Below are 27222 nucleotides of genomic sequence, written 5' to 3' on the forward strand. Positions count from 1 at the left end.
AGGAAGACCCTCTTGCCAAGTAGACTGGGGACACCCCTGGGCCCTGAGTCCTTCCACCCAGCCCATCCCAAAGATGTCACAGTAGGCTCTTGTTCTCCTCCTGTGAAAGAATTCAAGGACAGACACAACACAGCGGGTGAGCCACACAAGAGGAAAGATTATTAAAGCGAAAGTACATGTTATGCCCAGAATTCGTGATCCCCAAAGACCACCAGGGAGCCGAGTCCGATGCAAAAGCAAAAGAGCCTTTATTCGAGCTAGCTCGAGCTCAATTCCCTACCTGCACCAACACAGCGGTGAGATACGGGGGAGAGAGAGCAAGTTTCAAAAGCACAAAGGTTTTATTGGGGTCTAGGGGCAGTTGGTGAGGTAATGGCTGTGGCCTCAGCCGATTGGCTGGGGACGGGTTGTGGCCTTGGCCGATTGGCTGGAGAAGGGTTGGAGTCCTGTAACTCAAGGGGAGGAGGCATGGTCGGTGGCGTAGGTCCGCCCCTTCATTACACTCCTGATTTGTGACAGCAGGTAGGAGACAGAGCTGCGTGCCCTGGGGTTTGGGTTTCTGTCTTTAATGGGCAGTTGTTAAGAAAGGAGAGGAATATTCATAACTTGAGACAGGGATTTCTTGCAAGCTGTTTCTTTCCTTATTTGGTCGCTGGTTTCCTGACATGGCAACTGCCACCCTGGGCCTGTCTGGTTGATCCAACTTCTTATGGCTTTGTTTTGGAGTGCTGCCAGGATAGGCTTCTGACTCCCAATAGCTGGCTACGACTTCCTCTTTTTTGACCTCCAGGCATCTTGTTAGAACCTAACTAACTGCCTCTAGGAACATCATTTACATTATAGAGCTGGCCCTAAATTAGCAGAAGCCTTAGAAAAACCTGGAGGCAGTTCATGGATGAAAAGAATGGCAAGAAATGAGTAACTCAGAGGATCTTGCTCTCTGGTTTTCATTCCCACCTAAAACTCTTCTGAAGTGTTCAGGCCATAGACATAACAAAAAGTCCAGAAAAACTTGTACAGTATTGACTAGTTTAATGAGTCTTATAAAACAAATGGATAATTGATTCCACACATCAGTTGGTGAAGTCTAAAAGGATGAGATGTTCACCTTTGTCCTTCTTAAGTTGCCTCACTGGTCAGAAGTGTTCCAGATTCAGAAGCAATCTATGTATTTTCATGTTTGAAATTTGCTACATTATTTTTTTTCCTTGTTTCATCTACTAGTCATCGGCCTACGTTGCACAAACTCCTATCACTTGCTTGCATCTCCTGTTCATAGTTTTGTAGGCTTTTCTGTATCTCTTGGCTTTGTTTGGACTTGCTTTGAGTCTATAAACATCCTCATATATAGTCCTAGGGGAAGTGTAACTTTGTTCAATCATATGTGATGAAGCACTTGTCATTTTCTAATGTACTCTTTTTTTAATACCTACCACTAAGCCAATCACTTTACATTGTTTTGCCATCTCTTTGCCTCCTTCCGTGCATTCTAAATCCTTTCATTTATTCTCTGTTCATTCCCCCAGCTCATTTTTTTTAACTTCTCAGCTCAGTAATTGAAACTATGTGGCAAATTTCCTTAATTTCTTAATATCTCCTGTAAGTTGCACAGAAGTCCACTCGATCATGCACGTTTATTACATTTCTGTCATTTATTTCTGCCTTAATCCTATTCTTTGATTTTCTGCATTATTAATGTTGTTGTTATAGTTCTTTATCACTCTTCAAAAGAAGTTCTAATATTCCTTTCTCAATTCCTTTTCTTTCTCTCTGCCAATAATTTACCGAAACACTCATCTTGGTGTGTGTGTGTTCTTTTTTTTTAATATTGATTTATTTTTGAGAGAGAGAGAGAGAGCGCGCACATGAATGGGGGAGGGGAAGAGAGAGAGGGAGACACAGAATCTGAAGCAGGCTCCAGGCTCAGAGCTGTCAGTGCAGAGCCCGATGCGGGGCTCGAACTCACAAATTGCGAGATCATGACCTGAGCTGAAGTAGGATGTTTAAATGACTGATCCACCCAGGCACCCCTCATCTTGGTGTTTTGAAAGCCTACTTACATCAAAGATAACAAAACTTTATATTAATTAACTTTAATTTTAAAGATATGCCAAAGAAAGAAGACATCCAAATGACTAACAGACACATGAAAAGATGCTCAACATCATTCATCATCAGAGAAATACAAATCAAAACCAGATTGAGATATAACCTGATGCCATTAAGAATGGCTAAAATTAACAACTCAGGAAACAACAGATGTTGGCAAGGATGTGGAGTAAGGGGAATGCAATTGGTGGGAATGCAAAATGGTGCAGCCAAACTGGAAAACAGTGTGGAGGTTTCTCAAAAAATTAAAAATAGAATTACCCTATGATCCAGCAATAGCTATACTAGGAATTTATCCAAAGGATACAAGAGTGCTGATTCATAGGGGTGCATGTACCTCAATGTTTATAGCAGTGCTATCAACAATAGCCAAATTATGTAAAGAGCCCAAATGTCCATCAACAGATGAGTGGATAAAGAAGATGTGATATATATGTGTATATACACATATATACCATAGAATACTATTTGGCAATGAAAAAGAATGAAATCCTGCCATTTGCAACAACGTGGATGGAACTGGAGGGTATTTTGCTAAGTGAAATAAGTCAGTCAGAGAAAGACATATATAATTTCACTCATATGTGGAATTTGAGAAGCTTAACAGAAGACCATGGGGGAAGGGAAGGAAAAATGTTTCAAACAGAGAGGGAGGCAAACCATAAGAAACTCTTAAATATAGAGAATAAACTGAGGGTTGATGGGGGTGGGGGGTGGAGAAAATGAGTGATGGGCATTGAGGAAGGCACTTGGGATGAGCACTGAATGTTGTATGTAAGTGATGAATCACAGGAATCTACTCCCGAAGCCAAGAGCACACTGTAAACACTGTATGTTAGCTAATAACAATAAATTATATATTAAAAATAAATAAATAAATACATAAATAAATAAATACATAAATAAATAAATGCCAGAGGAATCTTAAGTAGCATAGAAGACTGGTGGATGGGAAAGACATTTCCAAAACTTTGGAAAGATGATTTTCATAAATTTTGCTATAACTCTATAAGATTTTCACCTGAATTAATCATTTTTAATTCATATATGTACTTTTTATTTCAAGATCACTTCAGAATCCACATGGTTCCTAATCAGATCCCTCCATTAAGCCTAATGATAGTTGCTTGTCACTCATTCTTATAAATACAACACATCTACTTTATCTAGAATAAGGCTTCAAAACTTAGTTCTCTCCTCTGCATCACTGTATTGCTCCTATAGATTTCTCCTTTTCATATAAATTTCTTTACTTTTTATTTTTTGTGATTTGGGCATGGACATAAATTCTTGTCTTCTATTCCTTCCAGCTAGAATACCATAAGGGCACATTTCAATACATAGTTTCTTATTCTTCAAAGCTATCCACATAAACCCCATAAATTCTTTAAAATTTTTTAATCCTTGTGTGTGTGTGTGTGTGTGTGTGTGTGTGTGTGTGTGTGTGCATATACACGCACGTTTAATAGCCATAGCTTCAAATGAACCTATTTGTGACTAGATTTTTCTATTGAGAGTAGGATAGAGGAGAGAGTTGCCTGAGGAATTCAGCCCTATGGATCATGTTATTAAAATTTACCATTCAAATGGTAGCATAATGCAGGAAAAGAGAGGATAGTGAGGAAGGTTAAATTACTCCTCATCTTTAAGTTTGAATTAAAAGTGCTACAAAGTTCAATGACAGCTTTCATGAGAAGAAACAATAAATTTCATCCTATCAAAGTAGAGACTCAAACCTGAGATATTTGACATTCAAGAGATAAATCTTGACATTCAGAAGACAATAAATCTTGGTATCTTCATAAATGTGGAAATGGGACTACAGACTCAGTTTTTTTCAAACCTCACTTCCAAGGAAAAAGCACATTTTTTCCTATATGTAGATTTCAAATTAATTACCTCTTCTACGTGTACAAAATTGGTTTTTATCTACTTTTTCATGAAGTGTAAAGTGTTTGGGACCTCAAGTCATTTATTTTAGTAGTGACAATGAACAGAAGCCCAAAGAGCACCTGAGTTCCACTTGGCTAAGTGTCTATATCAGTGAGAGGCTCTAGTGTCTCAACACATGGAGTTCAAATCTGTGCTTAATCCAAATAATAAATTTTTGCATGACACAACCTTAGGGTCACTGGAGAATTGTTGAAATCTCAAATGTTAAATCCACCATTGTCAAAGGACTATTTGAAATACTGATTCAAACCTCCCTAATGTATGTGCTTTGTGCTGTAATTATGTGACAAATCAAACTGCTGGAACAATGTTTGGAAACTAAAAACTAAACTGTTTTTCCAATTAAAGTGAAAACTGGAAAATATTAAGGAAGAAGAAAATCCCTATTTTATCCTCTTTCCTGGTTCTCAAAACTATCATGAATTTCCTAATATTGTACAGTATAAAACTTGAAAAACTAAGAAATGAGTATGCACACTCATCCCCCCACCCCCAACTTCCCAAGTAAATCAAACCTATCCATTCTAGATTTTTAGGAGAGAAAATTCAGTCATGAAGATATTTAGAAATTAACCCAACTTGGCAGACAAAGATGAGCCATCATATTTTCTGATTTCTGTTCAAGAGAAGAACCATCTGTCCTCAAGCCAACTATAATATGTGATCTGCATGTAGCTTCATCCAGACTAGCTATGTCTGTAATGTCACCCTCTCATGGTAAACACCACTCTAAACTGCCTTTTCTGTCATTGTTAACACTTCTATCAGACACTTTGAAGATTGCTGTAGAAAAACATTTGTTGAACTTCTAGCTCACACAAATACTGTTGGGACCTGGAAAATGGTTTCACAGTTAAATATAGCATTTCAAAAAGAAAAAAAAAGTCATTCATAAGAAATAAAAGCACGCTCTCTCTCTCACTCTCCTATTCCACCTCCATCTCTTTGTAGACCAATTCTGTGAAGTTTGGCTAAGGTAGTCTTTGTATTCATGCATAATGGCTCTAAGTAAAGTTCTCCTACAGTTTTTTTTCCAAAACTTGGCTTCTTAAACGAAGCATTATATAATACAGGAGTAATGGAGGCTTTTGAAAGTAATTTGGGATTTAGGTTAAGAAATAGCAAAATTAAGATTTGAAAATTACATACTCATCATACCTGTTTTTAGCTCAGTTTTCTGGTCATGAATCTTTATTCTGCTTTTAAAAGAAAACCACATGTTGAGGAGAGATATGTATAAGACGCAAATTGAGTTTTATGTGGCCTCCTACTATACTTTGAAATATAGTTTCAGTGTATAAAATATGGCACTTGTGTGCCATTATTTTAAATTCACCCCCAAGATTACTGCCTACCCCTATGTACAATTTTATTTAAATTAAGGATGATGAAAGTTCCCAACACCTATATTTTGTTTAGAAAAAGAATGGTAAAAGTTTGAGTGACTGCTGTTTGAAATAATTCATCTTCCCAAGTTACTAATGTATTATTAAGAAGTGGGTTATTCAGGGGGCACCTGGGTGGCTCAGTCGGTTGAGCGTCCAACCTCAGCTCAGGTCATGATCACACAGTTTGTGAATTCGAGCCCCGCATCGGGCTCTGTGCTGACAGCTCAGAGCCTGGAGCCTGCTTCAGATTCTGTGTCTCCCTCTCTCTGCCCCTTCCCCGCTCATGCTCTGTCTCTGTCTCTCAAAAATGAATAAACATTTAAAAATTAAAAAAAAAAAGAAGTGGCTTATCCAGGAAATAAAGTAATATTTGCATTGTTGTTACTGAAGATTTTGGTTGTTTCCAAACCCATGTGAAAATCTCAATCACTGGAGAATTCCTCTAAATGTAGATTTCAGGGCTTCAATTTCAGACATATGAAGAATCTCCAGAAATGGAGTGCTATCATTTGTGTTATCTTAAGATGCTCACCCAAATAATTCTGAAGTTCAGAACGTTGGAGAACCACTTGACTACAATTTATTGGAGAAAAATTTGAGGAGCTAATACTTATGGGTTTTCCATAGTAATAAGTATCAATAAGTATCAGTAATAAGGATGCATTCTACTATGAAGAAATAATTTGATATGCTTAAATGAAAACCATTTTATATCTTTTTTTTCTGATTCACGCTTGCATTAAAACCTTAATAAGGTGAATTTTAAATATGTCTAATCTAGTAAATAAACTATGATCTCTAAAATGGAAGATGTAAAGCATAGGTTCAATGTTTGTAAGAACATATGCTGTGAACAATAAAAATTCCAATTAAAATTGAAAATATTACCCCAAGCTAGTATCTTTTGGCACTAATTCTTATTTTCATCAAACGCATCAATTTTTTATAGCTTAGTAGAAAAGCATATCATGTTTTATATATGTATATGTGTTTTTATAGCATTTCATGAGTCTAAATGGCCTCTAAAGTAGACATTATGCTATTATCTCCTGTATAAATTTTCAGAATATTTGAGAAGAAAGAGGTGCTTCCTTTACAAATCCTAATTGTTTTTCTCTGAATTGTTTTTGAGACTTATTGTGCATAAAACTTGCAGGACTGTATCTTTGTCTTCTGGGCTCTGTGCAAGACAAACATAGTGACATATGTGTTCTCATTCGTCTGTGTTTCAAGGAACACATATGGTGCCCACTCAGGAAGAGAACTTTGTGCTGAAGATATGGTGGTAAAGAAATCAGAGACACTCCCTACCCTAAGAGAGTTTACCTCCTTATGAGGAAGATAGACATAAAACCTTGGGAAATTATGAATGAAATAAATTCCACCAAGGAGAAATGACAAGTATGAACAGGGCAGGTATTACTGCATAATGGATGTAAAAGAAGAATCCCAAAGGATGAGTAGGAGTTACCTAGTTATCCGGGCAAAGAGAGTTCAAGGCAGAAAAATAAGATGTGGTTAGAGGAGGGCCCAGCATGCTACTTTGTTGAATTGATCTTGAATAGTAGGTGATGGTAGAAATGATGGTGGGCTCTGAAGGAAGACAACTGTAGTTCTAATCCTAACTCTCCTACCACTCCTGAGTCATGCCTTCAGGCAGATTGACTAATTTCTAAAAAGTTCCTCATCTATTAAATGAAGTTTATAATAGGGCTGTAGTGAAGATGAAAGGATCAAATAACAGCTAAATGACTATAGAAAACAAAATTAATACTTGCTTATGCATAGTGATATATAACCTTACCTTGTTTAATACGTAAATTCCTAATACAATTCCTAACTCAGGAACTGGGCTCCAATTCCAGGGCTCTCTACACAGCACTGCTCTGTCAGGTACTATGGATGGGCTCCTGCAGAAAGGCTTTATAAACACATCATTGCTATTCAAGATTTGGCAGAGGAGAAAATTAGAGGAGGAAATTGAAAATATCATAGTCTTTTTTTCCATGTTCAAAAATGTTGGGCAGTGTTTAATGGGGAAAAAAGTTTCCTATAAATTTTAGATGTTGGAAAAGAAAAAGCGGCTCATAGATTTTAGAAAGTAAAGATGGATTTAAGAGTAGGAAGTAGCAGGATGGCAAATGAAATTAACTTGGGTAAATGACTCAGAGGGTGGTTGGCAAAAATGATCTTAATTGTTCTTATGCACAGATTATCACTGGGGAAAAATATAAAAATTAGATTTGAAAGTGATTGGATTGTTTTATGAGCTTCAAGCAATAATTTTTTAATCAAACCTCACATGATGCAGGAAGTAAACTGATCATTCAGAGATCAGAATGACATTTATGGGCTTGAGAGATTTCTATCTGTCTCTGAAACTGGCTGAGTGGGCACTACCATAGGTGGAACTTAGTAAAATGATTTATTACCCAATGTAGTACATAGCTCTTATTATTGCTAATTAATCATTAGGGGCAAATAGAAGACGCTATTTTCTGATACTAATTCAAATTTCTTAAATTAATAGTTTTGAAGAGAATCAGATGTAGAATTAATGTATAAGGTGTAAGATTTAACACTCCCCAAGTTTTTAAAAATAGATAAATAGGGTTTCATAGGTTTCCAGGCCATACATTGTATCAGGCATTAAGACCTATTATGGGTTGAATTGCATTCCCAAAAATTCATATGTTGAAATCCTAACCTTAGAATGTGACTTTATTTGGAAATAGGGTCATTGTAGATATAATCAGTTAAGATGAAGTCACACTGGAGTAGGGTGGGCCCAATCCAATATAAAAAAGTATTCTTGCGGCTCCTGGGTGGCTCAGTCGGTTAAGCGTCCGACTTGGACTAAGGTCATCATCTCGTGGTTTGTGAGTTCAAGCCCCGCGTGGGACTCTGCGCTGACAGCTCTGAGCCTGGAGCCTGCTTTGGATTCTGTGTCTCCTCTACTCTCTGCCCCTCCCCTGCTCACGCTCTATCTCGCTCTGTCTCTCAATAATAAATAAACGTTAAAAAAATTTTTTTAAAAAGGTATTCTTATAAAAAGGAGAAATTTGGACACACACACACACAACACAGAGAACTTTGTGAAGATAAAGGAAGAGATTGGTGTGATGTTTCTACAAGCCAAAGAACACCAAAGAGTCCCAGCAAACCACCAGAAGCAAGGGGAGAGGCATGGAAAGGAATTCTTCCTCACAGCTCTCAAAAGGAACTGACACTGCCAACACCTTAATCTTAGATTTGTGGCCTCCAGAACTGTGAGGCAACAAGTTCCTGTTATTTAAGCTACCCAGTTTGTGCTTCTTTGTTATAGTAGCCCTAGTAAGCTAACACAGGATTGGAGCAGGGAATTCCCCACCCTCATGGTGCCTATGTTCCAGTTGTGGGCAATAAAGCAGCAAACTTTTCTGTATCTCAACCTCAAAAGAACTTGTAGGGTTGTTTTCTAATGAACAAAAGTATATATTTGTATCTAAAAGAACAAAATGAAAGTAAGTGAATCCAAAAGAATTCATTTATTAGTCAAAAATATAAGTAGTCCGTGCTTTGTGCTGGGTTTTCTCCACTTACTCTTCCAGAACTATGCCTAACCCTTCTCTGTGTTTTGCTTGCTAAACTTTATGGTCTGCATCAGTCAAGATCTCTTCCACTCTATTTTCCAGGTGCATTCAACCAATGGGAGTCACTGAAAGGAGAGCAGGGTTCAGGAGAGAGTCCATTAACTTCTCACTATTGGTCTGCAGTGTTGTCAATGGCTAAAATCCTCTCCACCTGATCATTAGTCAGGTGCCTCCTCTCAGTGAGTTCCAGTAATGTTATCCCCTTCTTTCCCCCTTAAAACTAGCTCATGGTAACCATTTCATAATAATTGTTGCTAATTCCCAGGAGCTTTATCCTTTCTCATTGTTACCCTTAACTCCTCCCTTAGAAATAATCCCATTTTCATACTCTCTTTAGTGACCTCTTTAACTATCAGTGATTTCTTGCTAACACCATGGCTGATAACAAGAAATTTTCCTGGAATATTCCCAGGAAATAGACTCTAAAATTTGGGTTTTAGGACTGATGTCTCACATATTTGATGAGCATGCAGATTATCTCTTTGCTAAGGGACAATAAGATCTCATGATTGTAGTAGCACCACAGTTACTCAAATTATCACAGGTGGCATGAGATGAGGTACAGTGGAAAAAGGCTTTGAGAGCTCAATTTTCTATGGCATTTAGTTGCTATGTTGACATTGCTAATGTAAAAATCTGGAATATACTTGTTATTTCTAACTAAGCACACACACAAATTAACTCAAAGCCTGACATTCCTTTTCAAAGTGCAGAAAGCCTCTATGAAGCTTTTTCACACATGACTGTGGATCAGATACAAAGCCTGATTGTTAGTGCTATAGAGATGCAACACCAGTTAAACGTACAATTTCCTCAGATTTTTCATGCTAACTTCAAGGTTCCTAGTAGAACCTTGAAAATTGGGATGGGGAGTTTTGGTCAGTGTATCTGCTTGTCCACTCGCTGTGAACATCTGAAAGGAGAGATAGATGACTCGATGTAAAAATCTACATTAATTCATAGTCCATAGATAACAGGTTAGTTGTTGGTCATGGTACTGGAAAAAAAGATTGGAAAATAAGTGACAAGTATGAATCTACAAGAGAGGATAGTGAATGCACATTTCAGAGTATGAAAATATTCATGGGCCACATAAAATCTCTGCATTGAGGTGAAGGCACTCACCAATCAAGTGAATAAAATTACCTGTTGTGTGGATATAAGTTAGCTTTCTATCCTTGGTTGCTAAATTGCTTGTTTAATGGGCCCATTTACAAAGTGGCCACAGTGGCTGGGATGGAGGCTATGCATTGGGCTCAATAACATAGATAACATAGATTTCCCTTCACTAAGACTGAACTGCTCACAACTACTTGTTAAGTATTCAACATGCCAACAGCAGAAGTCCATGCTAGGCCCCCAGTACAACCACCTCCTGGAGAGCTAGCCATTCACTGGGTGAAAATTGACCACTTTCGAGCCCTTTTGTCACAAAGACTGTTCTCATGGGAATATACTCATATGCCAGAAACAGATTTCCTTTTGTGCTGGCAAAACTCTATCAATATTGTTGGGCAGGGACTAACAAAATGCCTTATTCGTTTTTAGGATACTTCAGTATCCTTAAAAAAAATCACTTTTGTTGGGGCGCCTGGGTGGCGCAGTCGGTTAAATGTCCGACTTCAGCCAGGTCACGATCTCGCGGTCCGTGAGTTCGAGCCCCGTGTCAGGCTCTGGGCTGATGGCTCAGAACCTGGAGCCTGTTTCCGATTCTGTGTCTCCCTCTCTCTCTGCCCCTCCCCCATTCATGCTCTGCCTCTCTCTGTCCCAAAAATAAATAAACGTTGAAAAAAAAATTAAAAAAAAATCACTTTTGCTAAGAGGAAACATTTTACAGTGAAAGAAATATAGCAAGCAATGTGAAATTCTCAAGGTACTCTCTGATCTTATCATATTCCCCCAAAGAGCAGCTGGTTGACAAAGTGATAAATTAGCCACCAAAGGCTCAGAAATGACACTATGTAAGTGAAGACATCCTGTGAGCTTGTAGTTCTCTTCTATAGGATGCATAATAAACTTTAGGCCAGTAAACAATAAATAGTGCCATCTTCTCTATAGATAGACTGCATGAGCCTGGGAAACAAGGTGTGGATGTGGGAAAAGCTCTTCTCACTACTGAACCTAATAGTATGCTAGAAGGGACCTCAGTGTAGTTCAAAAGTCAATGCTTCCACCAGGGAACACAGTCATGATTCTATTGAAATAGAAACTAAGATTAACCTCAGGCTATCTTGGGCTCCTTATTTTAACAGGTAAAGACAGAGGTCAATGTTGTGGCTTGAATAATTAATTTGATTAACAAGGAGAAATTAGATTTCTTCCAACTAGTGGGGGCAACTCACTGTGGCACCTATTAATACAGCCATTCTTCTATCATTTGCCAGTGGGAAATTGGGGCAACACATCAAGACAAGACCATTAGAGATATGGCTTCTATAGAAGTGAAGATTTGGGTCACCCCATCAGAAAATCTCGTCAACTAATGATGGCAGAGAATAAAGGAAACATGAAACTGGTGATCAAAGAATGAAACTATAATTTCAACAAACCTTGTAACCTAAGCCTTATAGTCAGCTATAGAAGTGGACACTATGGTCAGCTATGTTCTCCATTAATCATTATTTGTCTCCCTTCCATCCACGATGGACATCTATACTATATATGAAGGGCACTGGTGCTCAGTAATATCACAGTTAAAGCTCCTGGTGAGATTCTAGCTACACTGACATCTCCCCAAGGTGATATGATAGTAAGACTTTTTGTTTCCTTTATGTTTGGGGATTTTTTTCCTTTGTGTTTCAGATTTGTCTACCTAAAATGAAGAACTGGAATGAATGCCAACTAGAAAAAAAGGGATGGACTGTGCTGATTATTCTGCATTTACTATTACCTTTATGGATCTGTTCTTTGCGCTGATCTTTACCCCAGAACTACATCACTTGGTATCTCTTGCCCTCTGACATTTTGCTGTTTTCAATCAATAAGAGGCATTACTATGGGAGAAAAGGAGTAAGAGGGCAAAGTTATCAGGTACTTATTTCTACCACACCTCAGCTCCCTCCTCCCAACCCATGATTTTGACAGTGGCCCTCCTCCTCTGTGTAAGTCCACTAATGCTGGGCAGGCCAGTTGTCACAGCAATAGTCATCACTTAGTTTTGCTCTTACCACTCTCTACCATTTCACATGAGACTTTGGAGTAGTAATGGCTCTCATTGTTGGGGGCCCTTGAATGCTTCACCAACCCTTTTTTGTTCTCTTAATTTTGCCTACATTTCCATAATTATTCTCTTTTATTAACTCATCCATTAACTTTCTAGTGTGCCTCTGTTTTCTACTAGCACCCTAACAGACTAAACTCATGGTTGATAAATGTCTTTTGTTATTCCCTACTGTCTCTGTCCCAGGAATAGAAATTATCTTAAAAAAAAAAAATCAAGATTCCACCAGACACTACTGTGAAACATGTCTGACCAGCAGTGTGGACTGCACAGCTAAAAAGGTTCCAAAAGAGAAGATATAGTCCCTGGAACAGATTCTTTAAGGGTAGTGATATCTTGGTATTGTGTTCTATAATCAAGATACTAAATATTTGGAAAGTTGCTATATTTGTATCAACAAATTGGATCAAAACTCTATCTGCAATATGCCAAAGTAAGAAGAATTGATGAGAATAACATAATTACAAAGGTCACAAAATCCAGCATATGAGAATGAATAACAGAGAATCTTCTCACTTATATCTTTGAAAAGCTATTAGACTTTTTAGACCAGCATAATAGCTATCAGTTACTTGGCCAATTGATTATATATATATATATATATATATATATATATATATATATATATAGATATATAGATACATATTTTTGGGGGTTTTGTTCCTATGCTACTTTAGAATAATGATAATGACCTATTTTATGAAGACTGAACTATTATCTTGAGTGTTGCTCTTTAAGAACCTACACAACTTATTCAAAATACTAACTAAAATCCTGTATATTTCTTTTCTTTTTTGGAACTGAAAGCATGAAAAAGAAACCTTCAGAATATTACATGGAATCAATGACTACCACATATCAACTCTTATTGGCCATTGCCTTTGCCACCTACCCAATCCTTTTATTGAGAAACAGAGTTTTATGATTCACATTTAACCTCCCAGTTTTGCTCTTTAGGGGCTAAATGCAATATTGTTGAAACATACTCTTTGAATTTAATAAGAAAATGATCGATTTTAATGCTATCTCAGGAGAAAAAAGTGTAATGCTCAACACACTATAGTAAAAAGGAAGAGACAGGCTTCCGTAGCTGTTCATTGCAATTGAAAAAGCCTCCTATTTCTTCCTACATTCCAGACTAAGTCATCGCAGCAAACTTGTCGGCTTTAGCCAACTCGTGTTTTTATGTCTCAGCAGAGATGTGCTTCAAAGAAATCTCCCTTTGAAACCTATGATAAAAAACTACTCAAAGCAAACTGAATCCATAATCAAATAACCTGTATTTTCTTAAAAAAAAAAAAAGAAAGGAAAACAGAGCTCTTACTTGCAATACATTTTTAATAGTATTTTGAGTAGCTTTACTATTTTTTTCCCTTGTGGGAATATATCAGATTCAGACATGCTCTGAAAGAACAATCTTCTCTCTAAATAATACATAGCTAATAACTGAATTTAAATAGAATAACATGGGAGCATTTGTCTGTATCAAGGGGTCTCTCCCCCGCAAAAAAAAAAGAAAAGAAAAAAAGAAAAATTCTCTAAAATAAAAAATCTATAGCTATTATTTTTAAGCATTTCTAATGGCCAGGAAGGACTCATAATGCAAATTTTAGTTGCTAGTGTGGGCCACAGACCCTACCCCCCAAACTCATTCCCCACTCCTCAATCTAACCCTTTACTACCTCTACCTATATGGTCCACATACCTCAAATTCTGGTTCAATTTGGACTAAATAAACAGCATATGCAGATACATGCCATGTGCTAGTATCTGAGTTGATATGTGGGAAATACTAGCACTAATGTTGAGAACAAAGTAGCATGTCCCTAACAGTGAATGAATGCATGAATGAATAAACAAATAATACACTACAGATTGAACTTGAATTTAAACCCTATAAAGAATAATGTTGACCTGGGATGCAGGGCTGGTTCAACATTCGCAAATCAATCAACGTGATACATCACATTAACAAAAAAAAAGAGAAGAACCATATGATCCTGTCAATCGATGCAGAAAAGGCCTTTGACAAAATCCAGCACCCTTTCTTAATAAAAACCCTTGAGAAAGTCGGGATAGAAGGAACATACTTAAAGATCATAAAAGCCATTTATGAAAAGCCCACAGCTAACATCATCCTCAACGGGGAAAAACTGAGAGCTTTTTCCCTGAGATCAGGAACACGACAGGGATGCCCACTCTCAGCGCTGTTGTTTAACATAGTGCTGGAAGTTCTAGCATCAGCAATCAGACAACAAAAGGAAATCAAAGGCATCAAAATTGGCAAAGATGAAGTCAAGCTTTCGCTTTTTGCAGATGACATGATATTATACATGGAAAATCCGACAGACTCCACCAAAAGTCTGCTAGAACTGATACAGGAATTCAGCAAAGTTGCAGGATACAAAATCAATGTACAGAAATCAGTTGCATTCTTATACACTAACAATGAAGCAACAGAAAGACAAATAAAGAAACTGATCCCATTCACAATTGCACCAAGAAGCATAAAATACCTAGGAATAAAGCTAACCAAAGATGTAAAGGATCTGTATGCTGAAAACTATAGAAAGCTTATGAAGGAAATTGAAGAAGATTTAAAGAAATGGAAAGACATTCCCTGCTCATGGATTGGAAAAATAAATATTGTCAAAATGTCAATACTACCCAAAGCTATCTACACATTCAATGCAATCCCAATCAAAATTGCACCAGCATTCTTCTCGAAACTAGAACAAGCAATCCTAAAATTCATATGGAACCACAAAAGGCCCCGAATAGCCAAAGGAATTTTGAAGAAGAAGACCAAAGCAGGAGGCATCACAGTCCCAGACTTTAGCCTCTACTACAAAGCTGTCATCATCAAGACAGCATGCTATTGGCACAAAAACAGACACATAGACCAATGGAATAGAATAGAAACCCCAGAACTAGACCCACAAATGTATGGCCAACTCATCTTTGACAAAGCAGGAAAGAACATCCAATGGAAAAAAGACAGCCTCTTTAACAAATGGTGCTGGGAGAACTGGACAGCAACATGCAGAAGGTTGAAACTAGACCACTTTCTCACACCATTCACAAAAATAAACTCCAAATGGATAAAGGACCTAAATGTGAGACAGGAAACCATCAAAACCTTAGAGGAGAAAGCAGGAAAAGACCTCTCTGACCTCAGCCGTAGCAATCTCTTACTCGACACATCCCCAAAGGCAAGGGAATTAAAAGCAAAAGTGAATTACTGGGACCTTATGAAGATAAAAAGCTTCTGCACAGCAAAGGAAACAACCAACAAAACTAAAAGGCAACCAACGGAATGGGAAGAGATATTCGCAAATGACATATCGGACAAAGGGCTAGTATCCAAAATCTATAAAGAGCTCACCAAACTCCACACCTGAAAAACAAATAACCCAGTGAAGAAATGGGCAGAAAACATGAATAGACACTTCTCTAAAGAAGACATCCGGATGGCCAACAGGCACATGAAAAGATGTTCAGCGTCGCTCCTTATCAGGGAAATACAAATCAAAACCACACTCAGGTATCACCTCACGCCAGTCAGAGTGGCCAAAATGAACAAATCAGGAGACTATAGATGCTGGCGAGGATGTGGAGAAACGGGAACCCTCTTGCACTGTTGATGGGAATGCAAATTGGTGCAGCCGCTCTGGAAAGCAGTGTGGAGGTTCCTCAGAAAATTAAAAATAGACCTACCCTATGACCCAGCAATAGCACTGCTAGGAATTTATCCAAGGGATACAGGAGTACTAATGCATAGGGCCACTTGTACCCCAATGTTTATAGCAGCACTCTCAACAATAGCCAAATTATGGAAAGAGCCTAAATGTCCATCAACTGATGAATGGATAAAGAAATTGTGGTTTATATACACAATGGAATATTACGTGGCAATGAGAAAAAAATGAAATATGGCCTTTTGTAGCAACGTGGATGGAACTGGAGAGTGTGATGCTAAGTGAAATAAGCCATACAGAGAAAGACAGATACCATATGGTTTCACTCTTACGTGGATCCTGAGAAACTTAACAGGAACCCATGGGGGAGGGGAAGGAAAAAAAAAAAGAGGTTAGAGTGGGAGAGAGCCAAAGCATAAGAGACTGTTAAAAACTGAGAACAAACTGAGGGTTGATGGGGGGGTGGGAGGGAGGAGAGGGTGGGTGATGTGTATTGAGGAGGGCACCTTTTGGGATGAGCACTTGGTGTTGTATGGAAACCAATTTGTCAATAAATTTCATATATAAAAAAAAAAGAATAATGTTGATAAATCAATACTTGAATACAGAAAAATCTTTTTTTATTATTCTGAATTTGTGATAATTTATAGAAAATTAAGGAGGGGGCCTGGGTGGCTCAGTCAGTTGGGTGTCCAAATTCGGCTCAGGTCATGATCTCACAGCTCCTGGGTTTTGGCCTTGCATCAGGCTCTGTGCTGACACCTTGGAGCCTGGAGCCTGCTTTCAATTCTGTGTCTCCTCTCTCTCTGCCCCTCTCCGGCTCATGCTCTGTCTCTCTCTGTCTCTCAACAATAAACATTAAAAAAAGGTTTTAAATAAAAACAAAAAAAGAAAATTAAGGAGGATTTGACAGCAAACAACTCATGTGTACTTCAGAGAAAGAACAATTTTACCACTCATTGGTTTCAAAATTATAAAGTTTTGTTTTATTTTAATGAAGAACACAAAATCACAAATACTGCAACTGATACCAAAGATGAACAAAATTATAACAAAAATAACAGAAATCTGTGTGCAAGGAAGCTATTGGAACAGAAATAGAATCCCGAAAAAGACCCAAACACATATGATCACTTGATTTATGTAGTGCATGACTGTAATTCAAACTAAAAGGGCAGTCTTTTCAATAAATTGTGCTGATCCATTAAGATATCTCTGGAGGAAAAAAAAATGAAATTGACCCTTACCTCACAACATACACAAAAGTAATTTGATACAGATCATAGTCCTAATTGTGAAAAGAAAAACAAAAGGCTTCTAGATGAAAACAGAAGACAATATCTTTTTCATCTCAGATAGGCAAAATTTCTTAAACAGGACACAAGAGCACTAGCTATTAAAAAATTGTTGAATTGGGGTGCCTGGGTGGCGCAGTCGGTTAAGCGTCCGACTTCAGCCAGGTCACAATCTCGCGGTCCGTGAGTTCGAGCCCCGCGTCAGGCTCTGGGCTGATGGCTCAGAGCCTGGAGCCTGTTTCCGATTCTGTGTCTCCCTCTCTCTCTGCCCCTCCCCCGTTCATGCTCTGTCTCTCTCTGTCCCAAAAATAAATAAACGTTGAAAAAAAAATTGTTGAATTAAAAAGTTCTGCCATCAGTCAAAATACATCAAAAATACAAGAGAAAAAAATACCAAGCTATAGGCTGGGTGAAGATATTCCCAATATTTAGGTGCAGCCAAGGACTTGGAGTCAGAATCCTATAAGTCAATAAAATACTAACAACCTATTTTATAAATAAATAAAACTTGAAAGGGAATTACCAAAAGTGATGTGCAAAAGGACAATAAGCCTATGAAAAGATACTCAGTATCATTTGTCATCACAGAAATGCAAATTGAAATCACAATAAGACATTACATCCCACAGGAATGGCTAAAATTATACATGATATATATATATATATATATATATATATATATATATATATATATATATATATATAATTCACAAAACCAACGTTTACTGTTATCAAGTGTTGGTGGATATGGAGCAATGAAACTCATATATATTTTTGATGGGATTGTAAACTGGCACATACATTTTGGAAAAGGTTATAATAACATATGCACACACATACACACACACACACACATGCGATATTACTGAAAATTTAAATAAGTTTCAAGAGGAAATGCCTGCTTTTGACCATAAAATGGCATGTATAGGACTGTTATGAATATTCATGTCAGTGTTGTTTACAAAAATCAAAAGCTGGACAAAATCCAAATGCCCAACAACTGTAGAACGAACAAATGAAAATCACCAACACGATGAAAAAAAATTAACTGTATCTACAGACAAAACATAAGTACATCTCACACACATCCAATTGAGCTAAAGAAGCCAGAAAAAAGCATATATACTATATTTAATTAATACAAAGTTGGCAAAACTAATCTATGATGATAGAGATTAATATAGCAGTTATCCTTTGCAAAAATCCTCAACAAGATACTAGCAAACTGGATCCAACAATATATTAAGACAATTATTCACCACAAACAAGTGGGATTTATACCTAGGATGCAGGGCTGGTTCAATATCTACAAAACCATCAATGTGATACATCACATTAGTAAAAGAAAGGACAAGAACCACATGATCTTCTGAATAGATGCAGAGAAAGCATTTGACAAAATACAACACCTTTTCTTGATAAAAAACCTTCAAGAAAGAAGGGATAGAAGGAACATACCTCAAGACCATAAAGGCCATATACAAAAGACCCACTGCTAATATCATCCTCAATGGGGAAAAACTGAGAGCTTTCCCCCATGGTCAGGAACATGATAGGGATGTCCATTCTCACCACTGTTATTTAACCTAGTATTGGAAGTTCTAGCCTCAGCACTCAGACAATACAAAGAAATAAAAGGCATCCAAATTGGCAAGGAGGAAGTCAAACTTTCACTCTTCACAGACAGCATGACACTCTATATGGGAAACCCAAAAGATTCCACCAAAAATTTTCTAGAGCTCATCCATGAATTCAGCAAAGTCACACAATATAATATCAATGCACAGAAATTGGTTGCATTTCTATACACCAATAATGAAGCAGCAGAAAGAGAAATCAAGGAATCAAACCCATTTAAAATTGCACCAAAACCCATAAAATACTTAGGCATAAACCTAACCAAACAGATGAAAAATCTATACACTGAAAACTATAGAAAGCTTATGAAAGAAATTGAAGAAGACACACACACACAAAAATGGAAAAATATACCATGCTCCATATTGTTAAAATGTTGATACTATCCAAAGCAATCTACATATTCAATGCAATCCATATCAAAATAACACCAACATTCTTCACAGAGCTAGAACAAACAATCCTAAAATTTGTATGGAACCACAAAAGACCCCGAATAGCCAAAGCAATCCTGAAAAAGAAAACCAAGGCTGGAGGCAGCACAATTCTTGACCTCAAGATGTATGACAAAGCTGTATTCATCAGGAGAGTATGGTACTGGCACATAAAACAGACACATAGATCAATGGAACAGAGTAGAGAACCCAGAAATGGACCCACAAACATATGGCCAACTAATCTTTGACAAGGCAGGAAAGAATATCCAGTGGAATAAAGACAGTCTCTTCAGAAAATGGTGTTGGGAAAACTGGACAGCAATGTGCAGAAGAATGAAACTGGATCACTTTCTTATACCATACACAAATATAAACCCAAAATGGATGAAAGACCTAAACATAAGATAGGAGGCCATCAAAATCCTACATGAGAAAACAGGCAAAAACCTCTCTGACCTCAGCAACAGCAACTTCTTACTCAACATGACTCTGGAGGCAAAGGAAGCAAAAGCAAAAATGAACTATTGGGACCTCATCAAGATAAAAAGCTTCTTCACAGTTAAGGAAACAATCAGCAAAACTAAAACACAAATGATGCAATGGGAGAAGAAATTTGCAAATGACATATCAGATAAAGGGTTAGTATCCAAAATCTATAAAGAACTTATCAAACTCAACTCCCAAAACACAAATAATCCAGTGAAGAAATGGACAAAAGACACGAATAGACACTTCTGCAAAGAAGACATCCAGATGGCTAACAGACACATGAAAAAATGCTCAGCATCATTCACCATCAGGGAAATACAAATCAAAACCACAATGAGATACCACCTCACACCTGTCAGAATGGCTAAAATTAACCATTCAGGCAACAACAGATGTTGGTGAGGATGCAGAGAAAGAGGAACCCTTTTGCACTACTGATGGGGATGTAAACTGGTGCAGCCACTCTTGAAAACAGTGTGGAGGTTCCTCAAAAAATTAAAAATAGAACTATTCCATGGCCCAGCAATTGCACTACTAGGTGTTTATACAAAGAATACAGGTTTCGAGGGGCACACGCACCCCAATGTTTATAACAGGAGTATCAACAATAGCCATAGTATGGAAAGAGCCCAAATGTCCATCAACAGTTGAATGGATAAAGAAGAGGTGGCATATATATATATATATATATATATATATATATATATATAAAATCGAGTATTACTCGAATGAAATCTTGCCATTTGCAACAAGGTGGATGTAACTATAGGGCATTATGCTAAATGAAATTAGTCAGAGAAAAACAAATATCCTATAACTTCACTCATATGTGGAATTTAAAATATAAAACAGATGAACAAAAGGGAAGGGAAGCAAAAAGAATATAAAAACAGGGTGGGGGACAAAACATGAGAGACTCTTAAATACAGAGAACAAACTGAGGGTTGCTGGTGAGGTTGTGGGTGGGGGGTGCACTAAATAGGGAAGGGGAATTAAGGAAAACACTTGGGATGAGCACTGGGTGTTATACGTAGGGGATGAATCACTGGATTCTACTTCTGAAATCATTATTGCACTATATTCTAACTAACTTGGATGTAAATTAAAAATAAATAACATAAAATAGAAACAAAAATAGCTGTTATCCTTGAGTGTATACGAACAGAGAGGAAGGATGAGGTAGCATGCTGGGTGTTGGAAATACTCACTTTGATGCAAGTGATGGTTTACCTGTGTGTATACATGTATAGAAAAGCAAGCGTTCACTGTTTGATAATATAGCAGATTTGATTAGCAGGTGATATAGCAGAATGGACATGTATTGACTTCTAACTATGCATATGTTATTTCATTCAATTCTCCCAATCATTTTTTGAAGGATATATTATTTCTCCTCCACAGATGATGAGTTGGCTATTTAAAGAGGTTAAATAATATAGCTAAGTCACTCAACAAATTAGTGTAGTTAGCATTCAAGTCCAGATCTCTGGGATTCCTAGATCTATAGTCTTAAAAAAATGAAAAATAACAACAACAACCATTCTACCTTATCCATACATCTTTTTAAGGCACATTAATGATGTGTTTATGAACAGCTTAATCTTTATAGTTCCAAATGTACTTGAGAAGGGCTTAAGTGAGGCCTCTGACATATGGTAATTTGTAAACTTACTGAGACATGAATGTAAATCTCCAATCATTTAGTTAGGGATTTAGTCTGACTCAATATATAATTCTTAATGCTACATTGCCAATCTCTACCTATCATTTCAAATGCAATAGTTCTTATGAAATTGTTATTAAATAAATATTCATTGTAAATCTTCAATTTTCCAGGCACTGTTTTAGGTCCCAAAAAATTTATGCTACACATATAACAGGCTAACAATAATAGTATTTAAGAATTTGTTGAAGTAGTCCTAGTAAATGTCAAATATCTATGATAAGTATTTTTTCTTCCTTGTCTTTTACTATGAAATTATAGATGTGTTAAGAAAGAAAAAAATAAAGTCTCATTAGATTGTCTTTAAATAAACTTATTAAAATGTAAGCCATCACCGATATCATACTGGATGCCGTAATTCTGCTGTAGGACCCAAATCTTCTGGTATGTTCTATTTTCCTTTTTTTGTACCTTACCAGCTGTAAGAACTTGCCTTTTCTATACCTTACTTCAAATCAAAAACTTCTATCATATGTAAATAACCCCAACTCCTTTCCTAAGACCTTGAAACTCTGTTTCTTTTTGATGCAATAGCTATTAAAATGATCATACCTTATCAATTGGTGCCTTCATTTAGCTTGAAAAAATACACTGAAAATGTGTTTCTCAGTATTGCAATTCAAAATTTTACGTAAGTAAGCTGAGATTGAAGGACATGTAGATGAAGAAACTATGATGAAAATCCAAAACAGCTCTTTTTGGAGACAAATAGTGTTATTTTACAATGTGATAAAATCATTATTTTTTCCATTTCTAAAAAAACACTCTATTTGAAAGCAATAAATAAAAATATACTATTTATAAAAATTAATCCAGATGTTTCAGATATAAATTTGAAATATAATAAAAAATCCTACAGTTTTGTTATTATTAAATCAGTAAAATTGTGAAATCCTTAAAAAAATTTTTTTAAACTAAATTTTAAGAATAAATTTAGATAACTTATTCTGATATCTTACCATAGCTGCATCTTGACTCCATTTCTTTTTTTTTTAATTTTTTTTAATGTTTATTTTTGAGAGAGAAAGAGAGCATGAGCAGGGGAGGGGCAGAGAGAGAGGGAGACACAGAATCCAAAGCAATCTCCAGGCTCTAGCTGTCAGCACAGAGTCCAATGCAGGGCTCAAACTCATAAACCCTGAGATCATGACCTGAGCTGAAGTCGTACGCTTAACTCACTGAACCACCCAGGTGCCCGTATTAACCCCATTTCTACTACAGGAACTGACATCCTTATATTTTAACAGTCTTCAGAATACATAATTTTATGGTAAATGCTTATAACACCAGAAATGGATGGGCATCAGAAAAAAATATTTTCAAAGGTTTGATGATTTAAATCATCAGAGGTTTAACTACTCAAGTAGCCATAATGAAAAATATTAATAATTAACTCAGCATTACTATACTTATTTTACATTTTAATATTATTTTAATTATGTAATACCTATGCAATAGGTACCATAATATAATAGGCTCATAATACTATATAACAGGCATACAAACCCTGTACTCTTTTTCTATAGTTTTTCTCAGACTTAAATTAAGTTTGGGCTTCAAACTACCTTCTAGGTTCTCATAAGTCCTAACAAAGCTACCTCATGTTTTGTCCAGGATAAGGCATTACACATATAATTACTAACAATGTGTCTTATAATCCATCCAAACAAGATTATTTGCTATTCCCTAATATTGCATGGTATTGTGATAGAAGCATGGCCTTTGGAGTTAAAACATCCAACTCAAATCCAACTTCATCTTATTCCTGCTCTGTTACCTTGGCCAAGTTATTGAGCCACTCCATTTTTTTCCCCTTATTCCAAAAAAAAAGGGGGGGGGGAATAATATCTCTTTCACATTTTCGTGTAGCAGGATTAAAATTTAACACATACAACTCAGATTCATAAAGAAAATGCAACTTCTTTATTTTTGCAACTTCTTTATTTTTGTCTACCAATAATATAATAATTCTCTGAAACCTGAACCTATTGTAATGTGGAAAATAACTGTAATTGCTAAAGATTTCTTTAGGATTAAACTCAGACTTCTATCCCCCTTCTCAGGTCCTTTTCACAGTAGCTTCCAGGAATATAGAGGGAGAGATGTGGCTTAAGAAACCTTATGTTAAAGGATTGATTCAGGATGGCTCCCTTGATCTCTAGGATCATGGTTCTCATCCACTGGCTGGCATCCAAGACTGATACAGCTCAGAATCTGACAATGAGCTGGTAGAGAGTTTGGTGGTGCAATCTGGCTGATTAAACCTCATCTCCAACCTTCCTAGTACTTTCAATCCCCCTGAGAACTCAGTATGATTCATATGGATATGGATCCCTGGAGAGTAAAATTTACAAGAGCTGCTTTGTCCCTGTTTTGATTATTTACTCTGGAAATTTACCTGTAAGCATCTTGGTCACTTCTCATTTGGTCTATGGCATTCAAGAACCCAGGGCAGCACAGTGTACAGGGTCATCTGCAAGGAGTTCTCTTTCCAGAGGTCCCAATGTGGACCATTGGCAAAAGTCCCGTTCCACCCTTATTCAGTGGTATTTTATTTACTAAAATACCTTTGCCTTCCCCCTCCTCTTGTTCTCTTCCTTCTTCCAGACACCCACTGAGTCAGCATTGAAAGATTTTTTTCTTTCCTCCATATCAGATGTTCCTTTCTCTAGAGAAGGAAGTCTTACAGCTTGGTTATTCTAGGAGAAAGAGCACCTCCATTACCTTATGGAAAAAACTCAATGATTTAAGTCCTTCTTAGTTCTTGAGATGTTCACTAAATGATAAATTTGGAAATTCCTGTTTTCAAAAACACTTACTTGACTACAAAATCTTTTTTTTTTTCACATTTAGAAGTCAAAACTGGCCTCATTTCTCCACTTTTCATTCCGTGTTAAATCTCACTACTACTCCAGGCATCTGAAACCCTGGGGCTAGCCAGAGCTAAAATCATGTGTTTAAAAAGACAAAAGAAATGAGCAATAAGAATTTCCCAAATTATCACCTTATTTCTATCCATAAATGTTCTGCTAGTTAAAATAGATTTCCCTCTATTGGTGCATTTTTATATTACAAACTCCTTTAAGGGTCCTTCTCAAATATTAGTTCTTTCATGATCCTTATAAGTAGAGGTAATCTCAGTTATAACCAATATTTCTTATATTTTGCTTTTATGGTGTTTGTCACTATCTCTCTTCATGTAACAGTTATATCTACCTTTTTCTCACTTGCTAGATCCTATGCTCCTTGTAAACGTGGACTATATATTGGATATAGTCTGACATAATAGGGAGACATGTCTAGCTCTTTTATGAGATCAGACAAGTGACTTAAATTCTCTAATAATAATAATATCTACCTTATAGCCTTGTATAATTATTATTAAAAATATCAATACTATATGTGAAAAATCCCTGTATAGTATCAATTAGCAATTTACTCTCAAAAGATAATAATAAAGTCAATAATTAGAATACAGCACAGTTTTAAGAACAGTCTACTCCACAGAGTAGACACTCCACTTCTATTCTATTAATATCCAGGAATGACTTTAATCTTTGAAACAAAGCTTCTAATATTGAGAATGCAAATATAATGAACTACGGTGAATGATGAAATTAATATTATTATTTATATTAAAAACAATTTAAATAATCCAGTGAATTGCAATCAAAATACTATGTACTTTTGTATAGGACCTCATAAAGTATGCAGTTTATTCCTTCTTTCAATAGTCGAATTTTTATTATGAGAGTAGTGACAAAAATAGAACCTTATCCTATATAATATTTTCCATAGAGATTTCTTTATACAAAATATTGTCTTGCTTGTTGCTTTTTGCATTATAGTTAGGACAAGTTAGTTAGATTGGAAAATCTAAAATTCAGAGGTTGGGACATTTCCCCAAGGTCAATTACTGACTAGTTAGTAATGTGAATGGGTTAAGAGTCAGCGCCTCTCAATTTCTTGCTTCAATTCTTCCTTCATCAATCAGAAGCAATAAACTTGTGAAGCTGATATTTTGCTAATGAGAATGCCATTCAGTTTTAGAATATTTTAAAGAATGTTTTTCTATTTATGTCCCTTATTAGTAATAATGAGAGTAGCAACACTGTTTGTTTATTATGTGGGATTTGTGAGAAATAAATTTCCTGCTGTTCTAGGAATCTGGATGTATGCCTGCACCATCAATAACTGCTGATCAACCGTTTCTTTTGCTACCTTCACAGAAGAGATGAAGTTCCTGTCATCTGAGGACAGACCTTGGCATCAGGAATGCCAAAAGTCCTGTCCCACCCCTATTCAGTGGTATCTTCTCCTGCCCAAAGATATACCTCTGCAACATAACTTAAGGCTAATAGTCGCATCCTGTTCTGAAAAAGAGGAAACACTTGAAATACCATTCAGAGGTGATTAAATACCTGGCTGAATAAGGGAAAAAGTGTTTTCTCTTTCTCCGTTTTCCCCCTTCCTTCCTTCCTTCCTTCCTGTCCTCTTTCCCTCCTTCCCCCCTTCCTTCCTACCTTCTTTCCTTCTCTTCTCTCTTTCTCTTCATGAAAACTACAGAATTGTAAGCAAACACCAGGTATTATAATAACAGGATCAGAACAACCACAAGCCTTCAAAAAGAGACCTTTCAATTATTTTGCATTAAAATTTTTTCAGCTTACCAAGATTTTCTCTCTGTATCTCTTTTCTTCTTTTTTCCCCCACAAACTGTTGAAAACATAAAAGATTTGAAAAACAATACCTAAACATATAATGCTTTAAAACATGATAAAATTGTGCTCACTTAGGCTTAAAGACTGCCTTCGAGACAAATTCTTTGTGCAAACACATCAGTTAGAATTCGACCCAACAAAAGTAAATTCTGTTCCTTTATGTACCATTTGGGAGCAGTCTCTCACTAAAGAGGGTGCTTGATATATTCTACTTGTATTGTAAAATTCTAGCTCCCTTCACATAAAGTTTCCAAGGGAAAAATGCCTTGCTCTAAAATGTAGTAGTAACTGCTGCAGATCGACCAGAGATTTGTGCATTACAGTTGACCCTTGAACAATATAGGGAGAGAATAGAGGCACCAAAATCCTGCACAGTAAAAAATCCATGTATAACTTTGGACTCCCCAAAAAACTTAACTACTAATAGCCTACATTAACCAGAAGCCTTACCAATAGCATGAAAGTCAACACATATTTTGTATACGAATTATAAAGTAAACCATAGAAAAGAAAATGTTGTTGAAAAAATCATAAGGAAGAGAAAATACATTTGCAGTCTTGTATTTATCAAAAAAAATCTGGTTGTAAGTTGTGAGAAGTAAGTGAGATGATTCATTTTCAGAAATACCAAATAAAAGTTGTGCTATCTAGTTAAGAATAGGTTTACAACCTATTGGAAATATGTACAAAGCCTGTCCCCCCAACAATGGAGTCCCAAACCCTTAGACACTTCACTTCCTGGTTCTTCCCCTCTCCATTTCACGGGCTTATTTTTCATGGGTTTTGCAATGAGCATTCACCAAAGAACTGAAGTCTCTGCGTCACCTCAAGGAATGTACATTTGTTCCAATCAGACTACTTTTTTGCTTTACATGGGCATAGGCAACTTCCGAGTAAAGTGTAACCTCTGTAGTATTCA

General features: G+C 36.5%; 1 long non-coding RNA gene across 1 annotated transcript; it reads left to right on the forward strand.

Moving 5' to 3' along the window:
• Positions 1 to 419: 419 nt before the first annotated feature.
• Positions 420 to 26257, forward strand: LOC109499151. Its single transcript, XR_002156320.3, has 3 exons — positions 420 to 522; positions 11885 to 12112; positions 25746 to 26257. It is a non-coding gene; the product is annotated as an uncharacterized LOC109499151 (long non-coding RNA).
• The last annotated feature ends 965 nt before the right edge of the window (positions 26258 to 27222 follow it).

Source organism: Felis catus, chromosome B1, assembly GCF_018350175.1.
Source record: "Felis catus isolate Fca126 chromosome B1, F.catus_Fca126_mat1.0, whole genome shotgun sequence".
Classification (NCBI taxonomy): Eukaryota; Metazoa; Chordata; class Mammalia; order Carnivora; family Felidae; genus Felis; species Felis catus.